Here is a 6,023-nt window from a genome sequence, read left to right as displayed (position 1 = left end):
CATTGAAAAAACAAAAGCGCTAAATATACTAATTTCGAACACTCTACAACAAATAAGAAAAGAACTGTAATTAGAACTATAGAGCACAAAGTAAGCATAATCTAATAACATGCTATATAATAAAATGGAAGAACATTGAAAAAACAAAAGCGCTAAATATACTAATTTCGAACACTCTACAACAAATATGAAAAGCACTGTAATTAGAACTATAGAGCACAAAGTAAGCATTATCTAATGACATGCTATATAACAAAATGGAAGAACATTGAAAAAACAAAAGCGCTATATATACTAATTTCGAACACTCTACAACAAATACGAAAAGCACTCCAATTAGAACTATCGAGCACAAAGTAAGTATAATCTATAACATGCTATATAATACAAAGCAAAAACATTGAAAAAACAAAAGCGCTAAATATACTAATTTCAAACACTCTACAACAAATATGAAAAGCACTTCAATTAGAACCATCGAGCACAAAGTAAGTATAATCTATAACGTGCTATATAATACAAAGCAAAAACATTGAAAAAACAAAAGCGTTAAATATACTAATTTCGAACACTCTGCAACAAATAAGAAAAGAACTGTAAGTAGAACTATCGAGCACAAAGTAAGTATAATCTAATAACATGCTATATAATAGAAAGCAAAAACATTGAAAAAACAAAAGCGCTAAATATACTAATTTCGAACACTCTACAACAAATAAGAAAAGCACTGCAATTAGAACTATGGAGCACAAAGTAAGTATAATCTATAACGTGCTATATAATACAAAGCAAAAACATTGAAAAAACAAAAGCGCTAAATATACTAATTTCGAACACTCTACAACAAATACGAAAAGCACTGTAATTAGAACTATAAAGCACACAGTAAGCATAATCTAATAACATGTTGTATAATAAAATGGAAGAACATTGAAAAAACAAAAGCGCTAAATATACTAATTTCGAATACTCTACAACATATATGAAAAGCACTGTAATTAGAACTATAGAGCTCAAAGTAAGCATAATCTAATAACATGCTATATAATAAAATGGAAGAACATTGAAAAAACAAAAGCGCTAAATATACTAATTTCGAACACTCTACAACAAATAAGAAAAGCACTGTAATTAGAACTATAGAGCACAAAATAAGTATAATATATAACATGCTATATAATATAAAGGAAAAACATTGTAAAAACAAAAGCGCTAAATATACTAATTTCGAACACTCTACAGCAGATGCGAAAAGCACTGCAATTAGAACTATAGAGCACAAAGTAAGTATAATCTATAACGTGCTATATAATACAAAGGAAAAACATTGAAAAAACAAAAGCGCTAAATATACTAATTTCGAACACTCTACAACAAATAAGAAAATCACTGTAATTAGAACTATAGAGCACAAAGTAAGCAAAATCTAATAACATGCTATATAATAAAATGGAAGAACATTGAAAAAACAAAAGCGCTAAATATAATAATTTCGAACACTCTACAGCAAATGCGAAAAGCACTGCAATTAGAACTATAGAGCACAAAGTAAGTATAATCTATAACGTGCTATATAATACAAAGCAAAAACATTGAAAAAAGAAAAGCGCTAAATATACTAATTTCGAACACTTTACAAGAAATAAGAAAAGCACTGTAATTAGAACTATAGAGCACAAAGTAAGCATAATCTAATAACATGCTATATAATAAAATGGAAGAACATTGAAAAAACAAAAGCGCTAAATATACTAATTTCGAACACTCTACAACAAATACGAAATGCACTCCAATTAGAACTATCGAGCACAAAGTAAGTATAATCTATAACATGCTATATAATACAAAGGAAAAACATTGAAGAAACAAAAGCGCTAAATATACTAATTTCGAACACTCTAAAACAAATATGAATAGCACTGTAATTAGAACTATAAAGCACAAAGTAAGCATAATCTAATAACATGTTGTATAATAAAATGGAAGAACATTGAAAAAACAAAAGCGCTAAATATACTAATTTCGAACACTCTACAACAAATAAGAAAAGCACTGTAATTAGAACTATAGAGCACAAAATAAGTATAATATATAACATGCTATATAATATAAAGGAAAAACTTTGTAAAAACAAAAGCGCTAAATATACTAATTTCGAACACTCTACAGCAAATGCGAAAAGCACTGCAATTAGAACTATAGAGCACAAAGTAAGTATAATCTATAACGTGCTATATAATACAAAGGAAAAACATTGAAAAAACAAAAGCGCTAAATATACTAATTTCGAACACTCTACAACAAATAAGAAAACCACTGTAATTAGAACTATAGAGCACAAAGTAAGCAAAATCTAATACCATGCTATATAATAAAATGGAAGAACATTGAAAAAACAAAAGCGTTAAATATACTAATTTCGAACACTCTACAGCAAATGCGAAAAGCACTGCAATTAGAACTATAGAGCACAAAGTAAGTATAATCTATAACGTGCTATATAATACAAAGCAAAAACATTGAAAAAACAAAAGCGCTAAATATACTAATTTCGAACACTTTACAAGAAATTAGAAAAGAACTGTAATTAGAACTATAGAGCACAAAGTAAGCATAATCTAATAACATGCTATATAATAAAATGGAAGAACATTGAAAAAACAAAAGCGCTAAATATTCTAATTTCGAACACTCTACAACAAATACGAAAAGCACTCCAATTAGAACTATCGAGCACAAAGTAAGTATAATCTATAACATGCTATATAATACAAAGGAAAAACATTGAAGAAACAAAAGCGCTAAATATACTAATTTCGAACACTCAGCAAGAAATAAGAAAAGAACTGTAATTAGAACTATCGGGCACAACGTAAGTATAATCTAATTACATGCTATATAATATAAAGGAAAAACATTGAAAAAACAAAAGCGCTAAATATACTAATTTCGAACACTCTACAGCAAATGCGAAAAGCACTGCAATTAGAACTATAGAGCACAAAGTAAGTATAATCTATAACGTGCTATACAATACAAAGCAAAAACATTGAAAAAACAAAAGCGCTAAATATACTAATTTCGACCACTCTACAACAAATAAGAAAAGAACTGTAATTAGAGCTATAGAGCACAAAGTAAGCATAATCTAATAACATGCTATATAATAAAATGGAAGAACGTCGAAAAAACAAACACTACAAAAAACTAACCTTTTTGTAATGGAAATTAGGAATCGAATTTATTTTGTCCTTATTAGTAACGGAATTAAGGACTGAATTAGAGAAATGATCATGTTTTACCGATTGGCAACGGAATTTAGGAATGGAATAAAATTCGTCCTTAATAGAGATGAAAAATAGGGACATAAAAAAATCTATCCTAATTATAGACGGAAATTAGGAAGGGACCAAAAAAATCTTCCCCATTAGAGACGGAAATTAGATATGAAAATAATTCTATCACAGATAGAAATATAAATTAAAAACAATGTTATTTCATTAGTAATTAGCAACAAAATAAATAACAAATTTAATTCCATCCCAAATTAAGAACGGAATTAGGGACAAAAATTATTTTCATCCTTATATAAAAATTAATAAATAATTTATTTATTAAATAAAATAATTAAAATTATTTTTTTTTACCCTAATTTTTTTACTATCAACTAGATTTTCCCAAAGTGTATAAAAATAATTAAAATAGTAATAAATTTCATAAATAATTAAATTAAAATTAAAATTAATTATCAAAGATAAAAATATTAGTGTATTAGATAATAATATAATTTAAATTAAATATAATGATAGTGTATTAGATAATAATATAATTTAAATTAAATATAATGATATAATAAAATTTTATAAAATCTAAATATGAATTATTAATAAATATTTTTTTATTAATATAACTATTATTTAATTTCATAAAAAAATTAATAATATATAAAAATATTTTTGGCATATTACCCTGATCACTTAAACACCGGTCTCTTTCTTCCTTCTCCATTTCTTTCACTTTCCATCTTCTTTACCCTATATAATTTTTTAAAAAATAAAAAATAAAAAATAAAAATCCAAGTTCGAACCATAAACCAGCAGATTGGTTTTGGTTTCCGTTGGACGCCCGTCGGTTCGAAATCGATTAAGCAACAGCTCTACCTCGCATAATACCTCTGAAATCGTCGCTAGCCACACCAGCCGCTTGCCGCCTCTCACCATCGACCTAGAAAATCACCGTCGTGTATGTGTTTCTTTCTCTCTTTCTCTCATTTTTTTTACTGGTATAGTGTTGATTTGGGTACAGATTTTGCTTTGAGTTGTATTTCTTAGAGAGATGTTGTGTTATGTATCTATTTAATTTGATTTGATTTTACATTGTGTTTCTTAGGAAGATGTTGATACTGCGTTGGTTGCACTCTCTCAGAGAAGACTAATAAGCGAACTGTTTGTTTCCTCAACAAGGTTTGAAATATTAGCTGTTAATGTTGTATAACTTTGAAATGCAATGTGAATGGATTGTTAAATGTATTTATTAGAAAAAATGATGTATATTATATTAGTTTTCTGATTTGCCTGTAGCATTCTATCATATTTTCAATTTGTTGTTGGATTTTCCTGAACATCCCATTTAGCCTTAGACCCGTCGGTTGTGTTCAAATCCTCGTTTATTTTCTTCCCTTTCCTAGGTGGCTTAGCTCTCTTCGATTTGAGATCCTTGTTTGTAGCAATCCTTGCTGCTGCCTTGAGTGATTCTGCAGCTTCACATGGAACGGCGGACATTAGGAGTGCATCATTTATGCACTGTTCCATCAGCATATGGGTCGACTGGAAGCTCATTCGCTTCAACCCACGTGCGCTGCTGCCACCACCCAACAGAGCATTCATTGTGCTCTCCTGAAACTGGAGCGCAGCAATGGCGTTATCGCGCTCCCTTAGGGCATTGTTGCGCTCCACAATCGCTGCATCTCTCTGCTTAGTGGCGATGTCTCGTTCTTCCAGTGCTGCTCTTTTTTCGGCCAGGGCTCTGTCCCGCTCCTTTATAGCAGCATCCTTTTCGTCGCAGAGAATGCCTATTCTTACATTCATATGGAAAGCATTCTGCTCTTTAACTTGGTACATTAGGACAATTTACATCTCACCACAATATTAGTTAAGGAAACGAACAGAGAGCTGATCAGAAGTTGAAATTGTTCATCTGAGTTACACTAGGATCTATATTCATGCACTGACTTTGATCTTGATAAATTCTATTTATCAACGATGGATGAGATGCTCTCATGGGATCATTACCGGGTGTACTTTGTAGTATTCCAACCTATGTCTCCGGCTTTCGCGTCCTCCTTCGTCCATTTCAACTGAATTTTTTAGAATGATCTAGTAAGTCTTGTTCAGTTGGTTGGGGGTATGATTCTGCCTACCCAGTGTTGAACTCAAGTTTTTTTCTTGCAGTATGTAGAAAGAAATGAAGGTTACAAGGTACATTTAATGGTATAATCATTGTGATTTCAAGCACTCAAGGAGGGAAATGTGAGATAAATGGAATCAGTGTCTAACACTGCTTATTCTGCCATTGAGATTGAATGTCATAGAAGAAACATGAAATGAAATGCAGATGCACTTAAGCCTAAGGCTAAACGAGCATTCTATCATTCGTGATTAGTTTTGTTTACAACAATGGCATGGAGATGGAGTTGGTACTCACATTCATTCTTATGGTTCTATTCTATTATGTTATGTTCTGTCCTTTTTATTAAATTGAATTAATGGATGGATATTCGTGGATTCATTGAATTACATCCCAATTTTGCATTTATGAGTTACTAGAAATGAATGGAATGGAAACTTCTTGTGTCTTCACTTCTGGAAAATCAAGAACATGCTAATTCATTGCTACTACATTTTCTTTATGTGATCACAAAGACATCTATCATGATCTCTATATGCATTATCGGGCCTTCAATCTCTATGTTAAGATATTATCTTGTTGCCATTAGTTTTTAAGTTTCATTTACAGTGAACTAT

The 6,023-nt window shown here is 30.2% G+C and overlaps 1 pseudogene; it reads right to left on the bottom strand.

The window, feature by feature from the left end:
- Nucleotides 1-4,595: 4,595 nt before the first annotated feature.
- On the bottom strand, nt 4,596-5,351 carry LOC127257865 (protein BASIC PENTACYSTEINE5-like; annotated as a pseudogene).
- Between the last annotated feature and the right edge of the window lie 672 nt (nt 5,352-6,023).

Source organism: Andrographis paniculata, unplaced genomic scaffold, assembly GCF_009805555.1.
Source record: "Andrographis paniculata isolate CXL003 unplaced genomic scaffold, ASM980555v1 Contig149END, whole genome shotgun sequence".
Classification (NCBI taxonomy): domain Eukaryota; kingdom Viridiplantae; phylum Streptophyta; class Magnoliopsida; order Lamiales; family Acanthaceae; genus Andrographis; species Andrographis paniculata.
Note: the sequence above shows the minus strand (reverse complement) of the source record. Positions and strands in the feature narration are given on the sequence as shown.